Source organism: Lemur catta, chromosome 14, assembly GCF_020740605.2.
Source record: "Lemur catta isolate mLemCat1 chromosome 14, mLemCat1.pri, whole genome shotgun sequence".
NCBI lineage: Eukaryota > Metazoa > Chordata > Mammalia > Primates > Lemuridae > Lemur > Lemur catta.
The window spans coordinates 60231934-60256103 of NC_059141.1; positions in this window are offsets into that span (position 1 = coordinate 60231934).

Consider the following 24170-nt stretch of genomic DNA (forward strand, 5'->3'; position numbering starts at 1 on the left):
AGTATCATATTTTTCCTGTACCTTTTCTACATTTAGGTATGTTTAGCTACACAAATACTTACTGTTGTGTTACAAGTGCCTACAGTACTCAGTGCAGTAACATGCTGTATAGGTTTGTAGCCTATGAGCAACAGGTTATACCATGTGGCCTAGGTGTATAGCAAGCTATAGCATCTGGGTTTGTGTGCATACACTCTAAGATGTTCACACAATGATGAAATCATCTAATGATGCATTTCTCAGAATATAGCCCTGTCATTAAGCAACATGTAACTGTAGGTAAGTTATAGTCAATGGGGGATCAGGAAATGTCCTCCATAGAGCCAAGACATGAGATGAAATAAATATTGCATAAATCTTGCCCACAAGAACTAAAATTTCCTACAAAATATAATTTTCTTACACATGATAATCAAGTCCTTAGCTTTTTTCAATTGTATCCAAATGCCTAAAAAGATGTATAAACTGGCCATCTGGAATTCTTGGCTAGCTGATGAAGTTTTGCTTTGCTTTCCCAAAAACTTTTTCCACCGCAGCCTGTACCCTCTGTATACTGCTGAAGTTGAAGGATGTATTGTGCTTCTGCTAGGTTCATTTCCCACCTCCCAAATCCTGTCTCCAGAATAAACTCTCTATTTGATGCAAAGACTCTGGGAGCTTGAGTGGTGCTGGCAGCTCTGAGATTCGTGTGGCAGAGGAAATGACCATCTTTCCCAGGTAGGACAGCAGCTGCCCAGGATGCTGAATCACCCTGACACCATCTGCTTGGCTGACCCACTAATCTGCCAGCCAGTTTTCATGAACACCAGAATTGTTTCCCATTGGAGATTTCTTGAAACACATCTTACATCAATTAAAGACTAAAGAACAGATGGTGATTTCTTGAGACAGTGAAGGATTTAACTGATTCATTACTCATGTAGGGGACAGTGATAACAACCATTTCAACATCATATGCTGTGGTTTACTTTTCTCTGAGGTTGTCAATTCCCAGTATGCTAGGAGATTTTAGATTTTAGGAATGGAAATATGCTTTGATGCTTCAGATGAGGGGGACCTATAAGCATGTCCCAGGAAGTTAGCAAGCCCAGGGATCTGTCTCAGTAATGTCAAGGTCAGGTCTTAGATCAATGGAAATGGTGATCAATGCCACCCAGATACTTCCAGCTGCTCCAAGGACACTCAACAAAACTAGTGAATGCAATAGAATTTGATAAGATATGCCAAAATATAGCATTGTTCCTGGCAAACAGAAATAACTCAGGAAACAATAGTTGGCATTATACTACAAACAACACAAATTCTAAGAATTTAACAGCAGTTTTGTTGACCTAGTCATTTGGGCATATTATTAGAAAGATGTGCCTATAGCCTGTAGTAATTTTACCATGCTCATAACTATTTTTCTCTGACCCTACTTTAGTGTTTTTAGTGGTTTTCTTCCCTTCTATCTCTAACCACCCCCTCTTTTATTTACGACCAAAACTCATCAAGAGAGAGAATTTGATGAGACGTGTTATTCACTATCCACTGGTCAGAGCACACCCACTGGGCATTTTTGTGCCGAACTACTCTTTAAACAGACCCTTACAACTAACCCATCACTGCTTCTCTTTGACCCAAGTGTGGACTCCTGATGCAATCAATCCTGACCAGCTCAACGGGTTTGCACGACGGACAGCATGTGGACTTATGTATAATAATCACCCTGAGGTGCTCTGCTTAGGAGGAGATCTGAAGTACAGGGCAAACTGAGTCTCATGCACTACTTAAAACACTAATAATTCATTTTTCTTTTCTTCTGGAAGCTGATAATAAGCTGCTTTTTATACTGAGTTCAAATCTTTAAAAATCTCTCAATGACCACAACAAATTTCCCTCAGGAAGTAGCTGAGCAATGACTTCTTCAGAGTTTAGGGAGTCATTTGGAAAATGTGCAATGGTTTAAAAAGAATTTTCCCAGTACACATGTCTCCAGGTCTCTGGGGCCTGGCTGAACCATGCCAGCTCAGTTTGGAAGTAATCTCATGACTAAGCAAATTCTTTCTGACTTCTGGCAGGATAACATATGGTATGGGGAAGATCAGAAGGTAGATTGACCTTGGTTCAAATCAGTGTCCTATCAGAGACTAACTGACATATCCCTTGATGTCTATGAGACACAATTTACTCACCTGTAAAAAGGAGGGTGGTATATAGTTTATATGAAATAATGTATACAAAGCACTTGGCACAGAACTTGGAGCAATAAATATGAGTTCTTTTTTTTTTTTTTTTTTCCTGTGGGGCTTATTCCAAACTCACTGAATAGCTCTTCTATCTTCCCTCTGCTAGTTAGGCAGTGGTGGGTGGTTCAGATCTTTGTTATTTACCTGATTCAAGTTCTGCAGATGCTCTGTGGAGATACCAAGTCACACTTCACACTGACACTCTGGCAGTGCAGTTTCTGCTGGCATTAAACTGCAAATGGGCAAACCTGAGATCCATGTGCTGCATGCATGGAACCCTGGTGGAGCCTGGGGCCAGACGCTGTGGTCAGGCCTTGGAGCAGCCTTGCCACCCCCTGTAGTAGTCAGGATTCTCCAGAGAAACAGAACCAGTGTGTGTGTGTGTGTGTGTGTGTGTGTGTGTGTGTGTGCACGCGCGTGCGTGCATATGCATCTCCTATTCTAAAAAGGAGATTTCATATGGTGATATATATATATATACATATATATATATATAAGAAGTTGATATATATATAGATAAATATATAAGAATCTCCATAGTCACATGAGCCAATTTCCACAATAAATCTCTTTTTATATATATATATATATACACACACACACATATGTGTGTATATATATGGATATATAGAGAGATGGATAGAAAAATATAAAGATATAGATATGTGGAAATATATATATTTATATGAAGTTGATATATCTGTATCTACATATGTGAATATTTGTTATAGAAATAGGCTCACATAATTATGGAAACTAAGAAGTTCCATTATCTGCCCTGTGCAAGCTGGAGAACCAAAAAAGCCAGTAGTATGATTTAGTCTGAGTCTCAAAGCCTAAAAATGAATGGGGGGCGGGGGAAATGTACTGATAGTGTAAGTCCAGGATTGGGTTTGAACCCAAGAACCAGGAGAAGATGGATGTTCCAGCTCAAACAGACAGAGAGTGTAAATTTGTCCTTCCTCCACTGTTTTGTTCTACTCAGGCCTTCAAGTGATTGGATAATATCCACCCGCAGTGGGGAGGCTAGATCTTTCTTATTCAGTATACTAATTCAAATGCCAATCTCTTCATGAAATACTCTCACAAACACAGAAATAATGTTTTATCAGCTATCTGGGCATCCCATAGCCCAGCCAAGTTACACATAAGTTAACCATCATACTCCATTGTTGATGCAGTGAAACCCAGCATAAAAATTGCATGAGCAGAGAACATGACCCTGGTGATGAATCACTTTCTATACCTGCTTGCAACACCTGATCCCACCCTGATTCTGATCCTCCAGGCATACACCTTGATTTGAAGCCGTATGTCCTGCTTCTGAGTCTTTCCTCTTAAAAGGCAGAGAAATACCCTCTTTTGCCGAGAAGACCTGAAAGAGAAATTGTGTATACAAATCTTTTATGATTACTGCTGATACTATCAACTTCTAAATACAGTACTTTAAAGATCAAAAGTTCATACAGCATTTCCAAATATCACTGCCTCAAATTAAGATTTTGATATTTAGACAGAGACAGACTTTTGAATTTTTGCTTATGTAGACATGATTTATGCACATTCCATGCTATGTTTTATCTGTGTATAAATGAAATATAAATTAATAGAAAAATTTTTGGTGATGCAGTTTTAAATTTTCTTATTAAAAATACATTTCTTAAAAATAAGACTATTTCTTATATATTTTGGAATTTTTTCATTGGGGCTATCACAAAGATTAAAACATATTATGGGGGATGGGTGGGACATGGGCAATATATATAACCTGAGCTTTTGTACCCCCATAATAAGCTAAAATTAAAAAAAAATGAAAAAAAAACATATTAGTTCCTTGATATATATTTGTTTGATGAGTATACATTAATCATTTTATTAATGTATGGCCGTTTTGGGTATTAATAACCACCCAGAATATTACTCCTACACAATGCCATCTGCTTAGATTATAAAAAATTCTGATCACCACCCTCTTATGTTCATGAATATTGTGAAGTACTTATCCTGCCCCAAATTTTAGGCCTTCCTACTCACACCCTTTTTCTGAATTCGAAATTGCAGCACATGCTTATGAATCTGAGAACAGTGAGAAAGCCTAAGCAAAGAAGACAAGAGGAAATAATACATTTTAAATGCAGAATATCATAAAAGAAAAACATAGTAGAAGTTATCAATAAATATAATTACTACTGATTTGCAAAATTGCATTAAATAGATCTATGGCAATCATTTAAAAACAAACAAACAAACAACAATTTAAAAAAACGCAAATGCCCTAAGGAGGAATGAGCAAGCAGACATAAAATAAATAAGGATGCAACATTTCCCATTTCCTTTCTAAAGCACACTAAAATTCAAAATGGGATGAAGAAAGTGCAAAGTAATAAAACACAAGACCAATTTCTTTTTATATCAAGACAGAAAATCTTAAATAATAAAATATCAACAAAGTTCAAAGAAGATGGCTGACCAGAGACACCAGCTGCCAGAGTGTCTCAGTAGGAAGGGAAGGTTTTAGATAACAAAGAAAAAACCAATCAGATAAACATAGATCTGTAATTCTGAGGGCCGGGTGCCTACACCTGCAGGGGACTCCATGGGAAGAAGTTGTGGAGCAAAACAAGGAGGAGCAAGATGTTGGTGGAGATAAATACCTGAGAGGCTTGGAGTTCAGCAAAAAGGGTAGGTGGAGCTGTTTGTTTCTCCCACCCTCACTTCTCTGACAGTCAGTGGACTTTCGAGCTGCTGGAGAGACTTTTAATCCCCATGACCCCAAAAGCTGCTGTCATCAGACAACTGGGAGTTTTATGTGGAAAAAGTACCTACACATCTCCCAGCTCCCATCTCGGGCACTTCCCACCACCTTAGACCTGAACCAAGACAGCAGGTGCCATATTGCTTCTCTACCCACCAAGTGCCTTTGTCTTCCCCAGAAGGTGTCAGCCTCTCAGTTTTCAGCTGGCTCAGTCCCTTGAAAACATTTCCCAATTCTGGCCCAGACTGTGGGAGCCACATGGGTGTATTGGGTCCTGGGGAATCTGTGTGATCCTGGAGCCTGGACATTCCAGGTGGGCTACCTTGCAGAGACGACTGGAGTGATATTAATAGCTTTACTCTATCCAGATTCTTTTTCTTCTCCACCTGTGGCTGCTGAGAGAGACAACAGAGCCACTACATAGAGGTTTCTACAGAGACTAGGGCTCAAACTGTTTCCTCTTAAAGTCCTGCAGCAGACTAAGGAGTGCTCAGACTGTGAGCTCCCTGCTCACCAGCCCTCCCTGGTGCTGCATGCTTGGTGGCTCCATCAGAGCAGGGCACACCCCAAAACGGTGAGGCATCAAATCTGCTCGAGCACTCCACAGACAACCTGGGGCCAGCATGCTTTTCCCTGGTATGGTTAGGGATTTATTTCTGAGGACCCAGAGGCAGGTTGGCAGGCCAGATCCCATGCTCTGAGGACTCAATTTTGCTGCTCTGGGGCATGGAGGGCAGATTTGTGAACTAATCTTGGAAGGTGAAGAAGCTCACATGGGCAAAACTGGGAGGAGAGTGCAGTGTGGGTCCCAGTTGCAGCACACTCGTGAAGCACCCCTCTCCCCAACAGGAAGGTCATGCTCTCAGCCTAGGGTGGGATCCTAGATAGGGAAGTTCCTAGCCTGCAGTGCCATCATGGGGGAGCTCAGCTAATGTGAGTAGCAGTCTGCCAGCAGAAGTCAAAGAGAATCCAAACCACGGAGCAGGGGAGAAGGGAGAAGAGCAAAACCTGCTCTCAACAGCCAGATTGTGAATCTCAGATGGCCCCCACCTCCATAAGAAGACTTTCTGGCTGGGTGGGGCCACCTCAGACCCTCCCTGGCAGCTTTCCCCAGAAGGCTGGGCGGGGACTTTTGATCCCCACAAAAACAACTACCTTACCAGACATTATGGAGCCTAAGGGCAAGCTCACCTAACCCAGCCCACCCCTCCTCGCTCCCACACCTGCCTCTGCTAGAGACCACAGGGCTGGGGAAAGAAAAAGGATTTCAAAGACCTCTATTCTCCTTCATGAAAGGGAGCTGGGAATCTGTGCACTCATGTAGGTCACTGTGGCTACAGCCTACAAACAACTAGCAACTCAGAAAACCACCACACTAAGGATATCTATAACCAAAGCATCCATCCAGAAACTAGAGCATCGTAAAGCACACACCAGCAAAACCACAGATTGTTACACAACATATGCTAAAAACACACCCATACAAGTGAGGGGGGATGAAAAAGCCCCATTTAAACAAAAGAAAATCCAAATATAAGAAGCAACAACTGCTCCAGATAAGAAGGAATAAGCAAAAGACCTCTGAAAGTATGAAAAAATCAAATCAAAAGAATACCCCAAGAGAAACACCAGCTCTCTGGCAATGGATAGCCACCAAAACAAAAATATTGAAATGACAGGTAAAGAATTCCAAATATGGAGTGTAAGGAAGCTCAACGAAATCCAAGAGAAAATGGAAAACCAAATCATAGAAACTAGAAAAACAATTCAGGAAATGAATGAAAAATTCACTAAAGAGATTGACATATTAAGAAAAAAACAAATGGAACTTCTGAAAATGAAAAATACATTTAAGGAATTAAAAAAAAAAAACAGTGGAAATTTTTAAGAATAGACTAGACCAGGCAGAAAAAAGAATCTCACAGCTTGACAACAACTCTTATGAATTAATTCAGTCAGTCAAAATTAAAGAACAGAGAATTAAGAGGAATGAACAAAGCCTATAAGAAATATGAGATTATGTAAAATGGCCAAATATAAGAATCATAGGCATCCCTGAGGGTTAAGAAGAAAATGCACAAAAGCTGGAAAACCTATCTGAGGGAATAATTGAGGAAAACTTCCTGGTCTTGCTAGAAATTTAGACACCAGGTACAAGAAGATCAATGAACACCTGAGAGGTTTATTGCAAAGAGGAAATCTCCAAGACACATAGTCATCAGACTGGCCAACATCAACATGAAGGAGGAACTCCTGCAAACTGTAAAGTGAAAACATTAAGTAATTTATAAAGGAAAACCCATCAGGCTAACTGCAGACTTCTCAGCTGAGAATTTACAAACCAGAAGGGATTGGGATTGAAGACCCCATCTTCAGTCTTCTTAAACAGAAAAACTATCAGCCTAGAATTTTGTATGCTGCAAAACTAAGTTTCATACATGAATGAGAAATAAAGACTTTTCCAGACAAGCAAACACTGAGGGAATTTGTCAAGTCCAGACCTGCCCTGTAGGAAATACTCACATCTGCAGTATACATGGATCAGTACAAGAGTCACCCATCAGCATGTAACCACCCAAAAGCTAAGGCTCAAAGCTCATATAAAACAATAGTACAAGAGGTAACACAAAACAATAAGGTACTACCCAACAGGAAGAACAGAATAGCATCCCACATATCAATTCTCTCAATCAATGTGAATGGGTTGAATGTCCTACTCTAGAGCCATAGGCCAGCTGAATGGATAAAAAAATGCAAGAACCTCTTCTCTCCAGGAAACATATCTAACTCACAAGGATTCATACAGACTCAAGGTAAAGGGATAGAAAAAAATATTCCATGCAAGTGGAAATCAAAAGAAAGCAGGTGTAGCCATTCTCATAACATATGAAATTGACTTTAAATAAAAATAGTATAGAAATATAAAGATAGTCATTATATAATGGGAAAACGAGCAATTCACCATAACAATACTAGCATATTCAACTTAATAATCCTAAATATTTGTTCACCTAACACAGGAACTCCCAGGTTCATAAAGAAAACCCTACTAGATCAAAGCAAAGACATAAACAGCAGCATCATAATTCCTAGGAACTTCAACACCCCACTGATAGATCTGGACAGACGATCCAAGCAGAAAATAAATTAAGAAACTCTGGACTTAAATGGGACTCCAGAACAAATAGGCTTAACAGACATTTACAGAGTATTTTACCCCAAAACAATTGAATATACATTCTTCTTATCAACACAAGAAATATTCTTCAAGATTGATCATATAATGATCACATTTTAAGCCACAAAACATGGCTCAACAAATTCAAAAAATTAGAAATCATATCATGCATCTCCTCAGACCACAATGGAATAAAACTAGAAGTCAACTCCCAGAGAAACACTCAATTGTACACAAAGTCATGGAAATTAAACAACTAGCTGCCCAATGAATATTGAATCAAAAATGAAATTAACGTGGACATCAAAACATTCCTCAAACTGAATGACAAAGGAGACACAGCTATCAAAATCTATGGAATTCAGCAAAAGCAATCCTAAGCAGAAAATTCATAGCCTTAAATGCCTACCTCAAAAAGAGAGAAAGACCACAAATCAACAATCTAATGACACGTCTCAAGGAACTAGAAAAGGAATAGCAAACCAATCTCAAACCCAGCAGAAGAAAAGAAATAACTAAGGACAGAGTGGAACTAAATGTAATTGAAAACAAGAAAATAATACAGAATAGCAATGAAACAAAATGTTGGTTCTTTGAAAAGATAAACAAAATTGATAGACTTCTTGCTATATGAACCAGGAACAGAAGCAAAAGGGCCCAAATAAGCTCAATAAGAAATGAAAAAGGAGATATTACAACTGATTATACAGTAATACAAAATATCATCTGTGGATACTATGAAAATCTCTACACACATAAATTCTAAAATGCAGAGGAAGAGGACAAATGCCTGGAAACACACAACCTCCCAGGACTAAATCAGGAAGAAATAGAATTCCTGAACAGACCAATAACAAACAACAAGATTGAAGCCCCAATAAAAAAAAATCTTCCTACAAATAAAAGCCCTGGAGCAGATGGATTCACAGCTGAATTTTATCAGACCTACAAAGAAGAGTTGATATTTATACTGCAGAAATTTTTACAAAACATCCAGAAGCAGGGAATCCTCTTCAACTCATTCTATGAACCCACAATCATCTTGATCCCAAAGTTGGGAAAGGATACAACTAAAAAAGAAAACTACAGACAAATATCCCTTGTGAATATAGATATAAAAATCCTCAATATAATACTACTAGCAAACCGAATTCAACAACATATCAAAAAAATAAAATAAAACCATGACCAAGTGGGCTTCATCCCAGGGATGTAAGGTTGGTTCAACATACATAAATCAATAAATGTGATTCAGCACATAAACCATAGCAAAAACAAAGACCATATGATCACCTAAATAGATGCAGAAAAATCATTCAACAAAATTCAGCACCCTTTCATGATAAAAACCCTCAACAAACTTGGCATAGAAGAAATACATCTCAAAATTATAGAAAGCCATACATGACAAATCCACAGCCAACATTGTACTGAATGGGGAAAAGTTGAAAGCATTACCACTAAGAAATGGAACACAACAAGGATGCCCACTGTCACCACTTCTATTCAGCATATAGTGCTGGAAATCCTAGCTAGAGCAATCAGGCAAGAGAAAGAAATTTAGGGTATCCAAACTGGGAAAGAGTAGGTCAAACTGTAGCTTTTTGCTCATGATATGATCTTATATCTACACAACCCCAAAGATTCCACCAAGAGAATCCTGGAATTGATAAATAAATTCAGCAAAGTCTCGGGTCATGAAATCAGCATATGCAAATCAGGAGCATTCCTATACACCAATAACAGTCAAGCTGAGAGTCAAACCAAGCCTCAATACCATTCACAATAGGTACAAAGAAAATAAAATACCTAGGAATATATTTAACCAAGGAGATGAACTATCTCTACAAAGAGAACTACAAAACACTGAAGAGAGAAATTGCTGATGATACAAACAAATAGAAAGACATGTCATGCTTATGAATCAATAGAATCAACATTGTTAAAATGTCCATACTTCCCTAAAGTGATTTATAGATTAAATGCAATCCCCATCAAAATACCAATGTCATATTTCACAGACCTAGAAGAAATAATTCTATACTTCATTTAGAACTAGAAAAAAGCCTGGATAGCCAAAGCAATCATAAGCAAAAGGTATAAATCTGGAGGCATCACAATACCAGACTTCAAACTATACTACAAGGCTATAGTAACCAAAACAGTATGGTATTGGCACAAAAATAGAGACACAGACCAATGGAACAGAACAGAAAACCCAGACTTAAAGCCATCCAGATATAGCCAACTAATCTCTCACAAAGCAGACAACAATATGTTCTGGGAAAAGAAGCCCTATTCAATAAGTGGTGCTGGGACAACTGGATAGTCACATGCAAAAGAATGAAATAAGTTCCTTATCTCTCACCACTCCAAAAAAAAAAAATAATTTGAGGTGGATAAAAGACATAAATGTAAGGCATGAAACCGTTAAGAGCTCTAGAAGGAAATGTTGGAAAAACTTCTTGATATCAGGATAGGCAAAGAATTTATGAAGAAGACCCCAGTGGAAATCACAGCAACAACAAAAATAAATAAATAGAATCTGATTAAATTAAAAAGCTTCTACATAGCCAAGGAAATAATCAACAGAGCTAATAGAGAACGTATAGAATGGGAGAAAATATTCACAAGCTATACATCTAAAAAAGGGCTAATAACCAGAATCTACAAAGAACTCATACAAATCAGCAAGAAAAACCAAACAACCCCACTAAAAAGTGGGCAAAAGACATGAACAGAAGCCTTTCGAAAGATGATAGAGAAATGGCCAATAAACATATAAAAAATACTCAGTCACTAATTATCAGGGAAATACAGATTAAAACACAATGAGATATCACCTTATCCCAGTTAGAATCGCTTTTATTAAAAAGTCCAAATACAATAGATGGTGGCATGGATGCAGAGGGAAAGGAATGCTTATATATTTTTTGTGGACTGCAAATTAGTATAACCTCTACGGAAAACACTACGGAGATTCCTCAAAGAACTAAAAGTAGACCTACCATTTGATCAAGCAATCCTACTAGTAGGTATTTACCCAAAGGCAAATAAGTCATTTTATCAAAAAGACACCTGCACTTGAATGTTTATTGAAGCACAATTCACAATTGCAAAGATGTGGAATCAACCCAAATGACCATCAATTCATGAGTGGATTAATAAAATGTGGTGTGTATATACTGTAAAATATTAATGCTACTCAGCTATGAAGAAGGATAACTTAATGGTTTTTGCAACAATGTAGTTGTAACTGGAGCCCATTATCCTAAGTGAATTATCTAAATAATGGGAAATCAAATATCCCATGTACTCACTATTAAAATTGAACTAACCAACAAGCACACATGTGCATACAGGGAAGTATAACTCAATGGAAATCAACCAGGAGAGAGGAAGTAGGAAGGGATGGGGCAAAACCTACCTAACAGGTACAATGAACACTATCTGACAGGCACACTTATAACCCTTACTCAAGCATTACAAAAGTGATCCTTGTATCTAAAAATATTTGTACTCCCAAAATACTTTGAGATAAATAAATAAATAACATATCAAATATTTCCAGCATTATATTGAAAGAGTAATGATAAATATAGGCTGGGCGCAGTGGCTCACGCCTGTAATCCTAGCACTCTGGGAGGCCGAGGCAGGTGGATTGCTCAAGGTCAGGAGTTTGAGACCAATCTGAGCAAGAGTGAGACCCTGTGTCTACTAAAAATAGAAAGAAATTATCTGGACAACTAAAGATATATATAGAAAAAAAATTAGCCGGGAATGGTGGTGCATGCCTGTAGTCCCAACTACTTGGGAGGCTGAGGAAGTAGGATCGATTAAGCCCAGGAGTTTGAGGTTGCTGTGAGCTAGGCTGATGCCGCGGCACTCACTCTAGCCCAGGCAGCAAAGCCAGACTCTGTCTCAAAAAAAAAAAAAAAAAAAAGAAGAATGATAAATATAATTTATTCAGAGAATGCACATAAGGGTTGACATAGGATATTGTATTAGTATAATTTATCAACAGTTATGAGTTGAATAAGCTAAAGCTATTTATTAACATATAACCCTGGTCTCGAAAATGCATAACACCTGAAGATAATAAAAGACTTGACTACATACAAATTTAAAACATCCTTATATTTTCCTGCGGTAACCGCTGACGTCAATTTGCTGTGTGCATGTTTAGATAACTTTTTGTGCAACATACATCTATTTACATATGTATATGGATATATGGTCATTTTTTCTGTATTATTTAGATTTTACTGTCTAGAAAAACACTCCAAAACTTTGTTTTCAAAAATCATACACATTTATTATTGCTCAGTTGTCAACGGGTCTATGAACAGTAGAGTAGGCCGCACTGCTTAACTTGTTGAAGCTTTTTTGCATAGGAAGGAAACCAGAATGTGTCATCCTAAAATATGTCTTATTGACATAAAAATTACTTTTGACCTAAAGGCAATTAAGAAGCAGCAAATGGAGAAAACACTCTATCTTCTCCTTTTCTGCCTAGAGACAAGATATAAATTTTCCTGTAATGGAGATGACTCATCAGCTCAGAGAGAACAGCAGAGGAATCTACAAAAAAACGTTACTCCATTAGTGTCTTTCCACATGTTTACCTTCCACAGTTTCTTGCTTTTTGAAGCCCCAAACTGCTTTTCTATCATCTCTCCACACATTTATTGTTTTGTTGAAGATGTTACATAAGCCAAGCTTCTTAGCTACTGCTTTGAGTTACCTGCACTGAGGTTTCTTCCATATGATGTGCACTGTGCCTGTTAATAAATATCCTTGCTTTTCTTTTGTTAATCTGTCTTTTGTTACAGGGGTCTGTCCCAACTACGAATTTATGAGGGTTGAGGAGAAATTATATTTTCTCCTGACACATGTTTAGGGATTGCTAGGCTCTAGACTGGTGGAAAATTATCTTCCTTGTACTCTACAAAGTTATACTGTAAAGAAACGTCCATACCCAGAGAGGGATAATCACAACCATTCTTTTACAAGCTATTTGGAACAAGAGCCCAAAAAGAATATTGTGTCATATTCACATATTCTGATAATATTTTGATGAAATTCAATGTCCATATGAAGAGAAAAAAATACTTAGTGAACCAGGAAGAGGAGTATTTCCATAAAATGATAAAATATATACAATTTATGCCAATAGCTAATAACATATTTAATAGTAAAATATCTCATGAATTCCTACTAGAATCAACTTGAGACAGGGATGCCCCCTATCATCACTAGGGTAGAAATGGACAGGTTAATAGACTGCTGGAACATTCCCTCTTCTTGCCTTTTCTACCCACATCCTAAGGGCTAATGGATCACAATGTGTTAATAAATAGATTATCTCCAGCGATGTTTGATTAACGAGTGCAAAGGACATTCCCTAAGGGATGAATTATGTCCACAAACAGGGGTGGTTCTTGGGAGTTGGTTGCATTAGCAGAATGAGAATTTGGTGATAAAGGCGCAAGTTTTATGACACTGTCAGCAGCTGCTTCAAATAGAAAATGAGTTAACTGTAATGATGGCTTGATTTTCCATTCGGTACATGGTATCAAAGGGAAGTTAGGAATTTTATTCTGTTGAATATGAAATATCTGACATTATTGTTTATGTAATACTATTGCCAGTGCAGGTTAAGAAGTCCTGCATTGAAGAGAAGGTGATTGGTTTGTGTTGATGAAATAAATACAAATTTTGGACGAGCACAGTGTTATGGTACAAACAAGGTCATACTTAATTAAGAAACCTTTGGAACAGAATCATAATTGGAATTGGCTATGGCATACATATAATTAATAACTATATCCATACAACCTTCAAATTTGTACCAATCCAAATAGAAGTTATAACTGTGAAAATTTACATACATTTTTATATATACACATTTAGTATAAAAAAAACTTTCATGATGATGCTGTGAACTAAAATAAAATCTTAAGGCTCACCCTACCTACCCCCCCCTGCCCCACCCCCACCACTGGCTGACTGAATGTTTCCCCTTGTGGCCAAAGGAATATCCTAAAACTAAATTGCCTGCCAGGAGGTGGGAGGTCAGAGGTGCCTCATCATACCTCTGCTTTCTTTTCTTCTTGGGGACATTTTTTGTAACCCATTAACAGGCCTAAGGGTATTCAAGACAAACCTGCCAGTCCTCAACTTACCCAACAAATATATGTCAGGTGGCTCGTCTCTGATTAACAGCTCCTTATGTTAAAACATTCCAAGCCTTTAGACAAAGCTTCATATCTTTAACCAATTACAAATCAAAGAATCTTTAAACCCACCTATAACCTGTAAGACCCCTGCTTCAAGATGGCCCACTTTTTCGGGCCAAACCAATGTATGCCTTCCACGTATTGATTTATGACTTTACCTGTAACTCCTGTCTCCCTGAAATGTATAAAACCAAAGTATAACCCAGCCACAGCAAGTCCATTTGCTCAAGACTTCTTGAGCATGGCTCCAGGTCATGATCCTCTAATTTGGCTCAGAGTAAATCTCTTTAAAATTATTTTACAGAGTCTGGCTTTTTTTCCAAAATGGAAAAATTTTGGAAAAATTTTTCTTAAAATGGTATAATATTAAATATTTTTTGTGTGTGAATCCTCTATACTTTGGTAACAATTTCTTTTAAATCTGTTGGAAATGTTTATTCAGAAAATATATATAATAATTGTTGGAAATAAAGATTGCAAACTAAAAGTTTATCCCTCTACCCCCAAAATTCTAAGGAGGAAATGAACACATTAAGAAATTAAAGCTCAAGCAATGCACAAGATTTTGAAATTCTATCATTACATATTGTATTAACTCAAATTTTGGGAAGAATTTTTGATGGCACTCCTATTTTATAATGGGATTAATTTTTTATTCTGTATTAGATTAGAATGAATTGAGAAATGCTACAATTCTGCATGCATTTATATTTGATAAAATAGTCAAATAATAATTCATATCAACACTGCATTTATTGAGATTGTTGAAGAATGCAACTCTGAATGGAGGCAAAAGGTAAATGTGTTTCAAAAATACTTTGGGAAATATTTTACATTTACATAAGAAAATAAATAAAATTGAGAATATTTTTCATTTAATGAAATTATATTTGAACTTACAAGATTTCTCAGTATCTACATAGAGTGTTTTCTCAATTCTAAATATTATAAAGAAACTATTAAAGGTGCCTACAATTTTATATTTATTAATAAAATAAATTTTTAAAGAAGATTTCAAAAAATTTTATTTAAAATTTAATAAGATCCATACTAAAAATTTTTTCAGAAAAGATAATTAACATGATATTAGACAGATACATCTAATAAACAAATTAAAGTATTTGATATGCATTAATAAAACAGTTCTGCCTGTTAGTTTTCATTTAACCAATATAAAACAGTTTTTTATAATGTTGCTTTAAAATATAAAGAATTTTACTCCTAAAGATAGTTTTTGAACAGAAATACTATATACTTCCACCAAAATAGTAAAAACTAGTTTTCCATTCAATAAATATAAATTTCAAGGAGCTAAATAATTTTAATTATTTATACTCCTTTTTATCCCTAAAGTGCTCTATTATAGAAGATAAATTATATGATCATGCTACTTAGAGTGCCAAATGATATAAATTTTAAAAGAATCCAAACAGAGATATATTGCAATGAAATTTAAACATCCAGAATTACATATTCAAAACACCTATCATCTAAATATGGGGGAACTATAAATACATCCTTCATGCATACAATACCATATAGATTTTGCCACAAAAATTAAAAGCATTATTACAGATGACTTCAATAACAAGATGTAAGAATTGAGTACTAGAAAAGATTTGGGAATTAATGGTGATCAAACAACAGTAAAATTTATTTTTGTCTTTAAAAATAAGGAAAAAGGAAATGAAAAAAAGAAAAGTACCATATTTCATGGAGTGTAAGATCAAAACATTTTCTGAATATCAAAGTTTCTGAAAATTTAATGAGTCTCATAATTGCTCTTAGCCAGGAAACAGCCATGCTGTGGCTGTCACTGCCGGTTTACGCTCAGCTTGGACATAGCCCTGTGTGCTATCATCACTATAAGTTTAACTATGTGCATTGTTAATGTTACACTTGTAACGTTAAACTTGTATTTAAAATGTCTTCTAAAAAAGACTGATACGATTTCAAGTCAAAATGAAAATATATCATATACTCAAAAAGGCATAGGCATAAATTGGATATTGTTAGAGCAAATATTCATCATTGGAAGACTGACAACAATCTCATAGTTTCCTGCTTGAAAGCAGCAAGCAAGGGCTTTACAGCAAATCAGAAAGGAAGCTATCCACTAGTAGAAGAGGCTGTATTACTTGTTACAGAGAAGCATCAGACAATTTGCTACTACAAGATAAGTGTGCAGCAAAAGCCTGAGAAATTATCACATCCCTCAAAGTGTTGGATGAAATTCCAAGTCAATGAGAAATACCGAAGGATAAAGTGTGGGAAGACCTGCAGAATGTTGGGGAAAGTGTACAAAAGTAATTGCCTTTTACAGAGGACTGTATGGCTATTGATGAGTTTAATACAAGAAATGTACATATACAAGAAAAATCAAGATTTGAAGTTTTCTAAATTTTATTAAATTCTAAATATTCTCAAATTTTACATTTTCCCCATGACCCCTGAATATTCAGAATTGTGAATTTCATTGCATAAATGTGTAAAGTTGTATTGGCTAGGGTCTTGGCTACAAAGAGATCACTCAGAAGGGGTAACTAGAGAGAATATGTAGAAATCATGTTTGAAATTAGGGCCTGTAAGATTTATGCATAAATTAGCTTTAAGTTCTGAGGTAAAGGATTAAGGATAAATCTAAAGTTATGTTTTCCTGAGCAAGTAGAAGGATCACGTTGCCAGTATGTGAGATGATCAGGGATAAAGGAGAGCAGGTTTTGAAGGAAGATTAGAACGTCATTGTATTAAATTTGAGATGTCTGTTAGATATCTAATAGCCAAGTGGCTATGTTGTAGTTATGGGATATAGAAATCTCAAGTTCAGAGGAACACTTTAAGATGGAGACAGAAACTCTGGAATCATCACCAAAGAGATGATACTTAAAGCCATGATAGTAGATGAAATCACCTCAGAAAACATATGGAGAGAAAAAGTCTCAAGTTGAAACCCTGATCACACCAATGTTTACAGGTCAGGGAGAAGAGAGGAAATCAGTGAAGGAGACTGGGAAGGTGTGGCCAGTGAGGCAGGATGCAAGAAAGGGGGCTTGGGAAGGGAGGTGAAATACTGGAAGCCAAGTGAAGGAGGTGCTTGTGAGCAAAGAAAATGATTAACATTAGTGTCAAATGCTTCTAATAAGCCAAGTGAGATGAAAGACTGATACAGCTGAGTATGGTGTCAACAAAGTCAAAGCCATTGATAACCCAGACTACAAGAGTTTTGGGGGGCTGGAGGGACAGGGAATTAAAGCCCAGCCAGAGTAGATTTGAGAAAGGGAGGAGAAGAAGGTAAGACAGACGGATGACTCTTACCCAGAGTTTTGCTCTAAAGAAGAGGAGACAAAGTAGGGCAGTAGCTATCGAGATAGGTGCCCAAGAAAAGTGTTTTGATTTCTTGATATGAGAAAACAATAGCACGTGTGTATGCTGATGAAAAATGAAGAGAATTAATGGCGGTACTGAAGAAAGAAGAAAATAGGCAAAGAATGGCATCGAATGTGAAAGTAGAGAGGTTGACCTTGAGGAAGACTGTGAAAGATCATTGATGATATTAAATAGCAAGGATGAAACCTGAGTCTACGAGCACAGACCCCTGTGGGTGTGTAGAAGGGGAGGTGGAAACATGTGGACGTTCTTACGGTTGTTCTCTTACGAAACGGGAAGCAATGTGCCTACTGAGAGTGAAGGTGGGGCATACGTGTGAACTGCTTTGTGACCTAAAACACAGTAATGTTTGTAAATGCTCTACATGTGTTTGAACACAATGCTTTCTAATTGTTCTCTCTGCAGTGTCCTATATATATTTATTATAGCAAGCTTGCTAATTGTGTTGGTCTTGTAATTGATATATTTATTGCTTTCTCTTTTGTTTCATCTTTTGTTTTATTTTTATATCTATAATAAGGGGAAAATAATACATAACTGAGAATATTGTTGTGATGCGTGAAGTTAATTTAAATGAAAATGGTGTTAAAATATGTAGAACTTGGGTTGCATGTACTAGATATGGGATTTTTTACTTCTTCTTTCTTACCATTCCTTTTCTTTCTTTTTTTATTTTTAATGAAACCAAGAGGAGGACTCTTTCATAGTGAAATTTATCTTCTCTTATAGAAATCTCCAGGCTGCACTGAGGACCCATCCTGATTCTTAATTAGTGACACCCGCTAGGCAAGTTATAATTAAATGCATACTCCCCATCACTTACAGGTTAAGTATGTAGTTCATGAAGTCAAACAGAAGCAGCTTTATGACTGATGCTCCCAAGTGTAGTCTGTTTCAACATATAAATTTATTGCTGGAATGAAATTGCTCCTGGTAACATAAGTTAGAAAGAAATGAGAGGGCAAACAGCTTAATGTATAGCAGATGCCATTACTGACACAATCAGGGGCTGACACCCTGACAGGAATCTATACTTATAAGACTGAAGTCTCATGACTTCTGCTGCCAGCTTTGTCCCTGTCATAAAATTATTTTACCTGTGGTGATTGGGTCATTGTATTCTTCCCCAGAAACAATGACCTCGCTCTTGGAATAAGGGTCATAAGTAGAGGAAGGTGAATCACCAATCTTCAAAAAATGCATCCTGGAAAGATTGTTATCAGGGCTCGCTTCCTATGCCTGAAACTTAGCAGTGCTTCAGAGAACTATCCCCCTTGCTCAAATTTGTCTGAGAAATAGAAATTGGAGAGAAGAAATGCATGTGGCAGGAGATGCTTGTCTTTCATCATGTAGGTAACAGGAGCATCAGAGGAGGGGGCAAGAAGAGTCCCTTCCTGATGGTGCAGACAGGCTTGAGAATCTTAGCAGTGTCTAGGTGACAATTATAAGAGGAGGATTCATTTAAGAGAGTGACAGTCCTAATCCAATAAAACAGAAGAAAAATTGGACTGAAACTTCATTTTATAATCTCATGTCAAGGATGTGCACGAGAAGAGCTCTAGACTTTCTAAGGAGGGTCTGTTCTGGGTGTGAAGTTGGACCATTAATTAACATATAATGCACCTTTACCCAAACCTGAAAGTCACTCAGAGTCCATTCAAAACATAACCCCCTTTCTCTCTAATGTGAAGTTTGGATTTTCTATTTATTCAAGGCACAGATGGTGATGCACACAACTGTTAGAAAAGATAAATGTCAGAATCCAAATCTGCTTCAGGTACTTGACACTGTGTAATAATTTTCAATAGCTGAAAATACATGTAATAGGACTAAATTTCAAGCCAGAAAGAAGTCTGAAGACAGTGGTTATACAGATTGTGTATGAAGTGAAATCCGCATCCATGAGAATATCTCAAATGATGTCAGGAAAGTCCTTTAGTGCCCAATGTAAGTGTGGTGACAGTAAAACTCCATCAGCCCTGGGAGAACATTCTTCAGGCATGCTCCTGGCATATCTTTGTGGCCCCCCAGATGAATTTCAGAGGCATTATTTTGATTACTTAACACATTGATGCTTTATTTTTCTGACTTATAGACTAAATCTGTAGCAATGACTCATTAAAAACATCTTTGACTGAAGAGTTCTGGTTTTCAGCTCTGATTTACAAATCAGAGCTTGGAACTTATTTCCATACTTCCAGGAAAAAGCTGAGAGAACTGAAAAAACAATGACTTTATGTCAGGCCCACCAGAGAACTGAGGTTTCAGGGCAAACCCCTAGCCTAAAATCTAGGGAGACAGGCTCACCCAGGCAGACACAGCTGAGATCTACATTCCTAAGAGCAGAAGCTGCTGGAGTGGTAACTCCATGGTAGGAACACTTAAAGGTTAGTTTTAATAAATTGCTGGATGCTGAGTATGAACTAATGAAAAAGTGAGAAACTACATGGGTCTTATGAGAGGACACATGATTTTGTGGGATTTACCTCCAAGGACCACATCAGGTTGTCACAGTGAAGATCTGAAGAGATCCCCTCCTGGATCTGGTAGGCAGAGGAGAAGAGTGTTCATGGTTAAATATGTCCAGAGAATTCTCTGTAACAATGTAGTGGCCTCTTTTTGCAACCGAGCTCAGTAGCGAAGGAATAATTACTCGAAACACTTAGTGTTTTGAGAGAAAGGGAGAGACCAAAGTCTGAAGGAGAAAATAGCCCCTCAGCTAAGTTCTTTCCCGTATTTATTACCAAGGATGCACACAGAAGGTCAGGGAATAAACAAGGATGTGGGAACTTAAGCAAGCATAGCTCTTCGCATACAAGGCACAAGATGTGTAGATATCAGCTAATAATTCTTAGAACAAAGACTTAGCTGGGGGACAAAGGTTTGGGCCTTTGCTAACTTCTTTAACAACATCTGTACACGGTCAGCTATTTTCAGCTGACCTTTGCACACAGTAAACAAGCAGCTTCGGGTAGGCGTTTTCACCTGTCCCTTCATTCACTCTGCTCACATTATTTCTGTCCATCCATCCTTTCTTCTAGGCCCAGCCCCCACATAACAAAGGCCTAATCTACAGGGGTAAAGATTCTACAGATTTTTATCCCACCTGAGAGAAGGACATTTTCCCAATCCCAGCCCTCTCCAGGCTTCTTGTGACACCTAAGAGAAGAGGGAGGAAAAATACACTTGCAAAGTTCACAGCCTAGGGACACAGACACACTAAAAGACTGTGTTTAAATTATAAGGTTATAGAATATTTCCTCACCATATACTCAGCAATCACCACCACAAGGCTCCAGTATAATAACAGTGGATTATAACAGAAAGGATGCAAGGTGCAAACTGTATTTAAAGAACTTTCTTGCGGAAGCCCAAAGATAATGGGGGAGACAAAGGCAAGGACACTAGGGGAATTTCAATATTCCAATGCCTACAGATACAGGAAACACTAAACATAATACAACTGCTAAATACATTAATACAAACCTTCATACCAACAGCCTATTTATCTCAGTTTCTATTACCTGATACATCTGGCTTTCAATCAAAAAATAAAAATTATGCTAAAATGTAAGAAAAAGCACAGTCTGAATAGACCAAACAAGCATCAGAACCAGACTCAGATCTGACATAGATTTTAAATTTATCAGAGAATTTAGAATAACTATGATTGCTATGTTAATTGTTCTAATTTAATAAAAGACAACGTGTAAGAACAAATGGTATAAACAGGGTAATAGAAATTTAAGAAAGAATCAAAAAGAGGTTCTAAAGATAAAAAATACTGTATCAGAAATTTAAAAATGTCTTTCATGAGTTCATTAGACAACTGGACATATCAGAGAACGAAATCACAGTAATTGAAGAAAGGTTCAGTAGAAACTACCCAACCAGAAATACAACAAGAAATAAGAATGGAAATAAAAAGAAAAAAACAGAATATCAAAGATTTGTGGGACCATTTCATAAAACGTCAACTTCATGTAATTGAACAACAGAAGGAAAAGAAAGACAAAGCTAAAAACAAACAAACAAACAAAAACAAACTGCAAGTAGTAACAGCGAAGAATTTTTCAAAATTAATAATGGAAACAAAACCACAGATCCAGGAAGCTCAGAGAACACAAAGTGAGATAAATAACAAAATATCTATACCTAGGCATATCATATTTAAACTGTAGAAAAATAAAGACAAAGCAAAACTCTTTAAAGAAGCTAGAGGAATAAAAATACTTTCCTTATAGAGAAATAAAATTAAGAATTACAGTGTACTTTTAATCAGAAACTATGCTAACAAGAATAGAGTGGAGTAAAATATTTAGTGTGTTGAAAGAGAAAACCTTAGAATTCTATATCCAGTAAAATTATCTTTCAAAACTGAACGCTAAGTAAATATATCCTGAGACAAATGAAAGCTGATGGAATTTATTGGCAGCAGACCTGCACTGAAAAAAATATTAAATGAACTTCTTAAGGGAGAAGGAAAATAATATGTCAGAAACTTACGTCTACAAAAAGAGATAAAGAACACTATAAAAGGAATAAATAAAGTTAAATAAAACATTTTATTTCATTATTCATAACTGATCTAAAAGAAAACTGTTTAATATAGACATAGTAACTCACCCAACAATGTATTGGGTGAGGAGAGTATATGGTGAGTGAAATGAATGAGACAGTGTCAGAAGGGCTAAAGAAAGGAATTAGGAATTCCTGATTCTGCTATGCGAAATGGCATACTGTTAGTTGAAGTTAGTATTATATTAGTTATAAATGCATATTAAAATCTTTATGACAACCACTAATTTTTTAAAAAGAAGTGTAACTGATAATGCTGAGAGTAAATAAAATCTGATCATGTAAAATAATAAATTTAAACCTGAGAATGCAGAAAAATAAGGTGAAAAAGGAAAAACGAACAAGTACAATGAATAGAAAACCAGTTACAAATATGGCGTATATTAATCAAACTATATCAATAACTACTTTAAATGTGAATGATATAAATACACTAATTAAAGAAATAGAATGAATTAAAACAAAGAAGGTTCAACTCTATGTTGCTTACAATCTAATAATCCCAGTACTGGGTATCTACTCAAAGGAAAGAAGTCATTTTTTAAAAAAGACACCTGCACTCAAATGTTTTTTGAAGCACAATTCACAATTGCAAAGATGTGGAAGCAACCCAAGTGCGCATCAATTCATGAGTGGATTAAGAAAATGTGGTATATGTATACCATGGACTACTACTCAGCCATAAAAAAGGCTGAGTAAATGTCTTTTGCCACAGTTTGGATGGAATTGGGAACCATTATCCTAAGTGAAGTGTCTCTAGAATGGAAAAACAAACCCCACATGTACTTTCTAATAAATTGGAATTAACCGATGGGCACACATGTGCACAGAGGGAAGTAGAAGTCTTTGGAAATCAAGCAGGAGTCAGGGGGAAGAAGGGGGGGTCAGAAACCTACTTAATGTGTACAATGAACACTATTCTGGTGACGGGCACACTTACAGTCCTGACTCAAGCATTACAAAAGCTATCCATATAACAAAAACATTTGCATCCCCTTGATATTTTGAAATTAAATAAAGGAATTATTACTGATTCTGTGAACATCAAAAGGCTAATAAAGGAATATTATGAACAATGCTATGCCTACCAATTTTGACAATTAGATGAAATGAACAAATTCCACAAAAGACACAAACTACTGAAATTCACACAAAGACAAATAAGTATCTGAATAGGTCTATATCTATTTTAAGAATTGAATCAATTAATAATATATCTTTCCAAAAAGAAAGCACAGGCCAAGGTGGTTTCAAGGCCTGAAAACTTTCAAGGAAGAGAAGATACCATTTCTGTATAATATTGTCCCGAAAATAGCAACAAAGGGAACACTTTCTAACTCATTCAGTGAGGTGAGCATCATCCTAATACCAAAACAACATAAAAATATTTTAAGAAAAGAAAACAAAGATCATTATCTTTATAAACATTGAGACAAAATTTCCAACAAAATGTTATCAAATAGAATCCAATAATATTTTAAAATAATTGTACGCCATAGCCAAATGAGATTTATTCCAGACATCAAGACTAGTACATTTAGAAATAAGTTGATACCACATACCATATCAAAAGATTAAAGACAAAAAAAAATCATGTAGTTTAACATAATACCACCTCCCTTCATCATAATAATACTTCTCAGAAAAGTAGGGATATGGAGGGGAACTTCCTCAATCCTACAATAAACACCTACAAAACAACTATAGCTAACCAATTCGTAATGGTGAGAATCTTGATGATGAGCAACAAGGTAAGGGTGACCTTTTTCATGACTCTTTTTCAACATTGTATTGGATGCCCTACC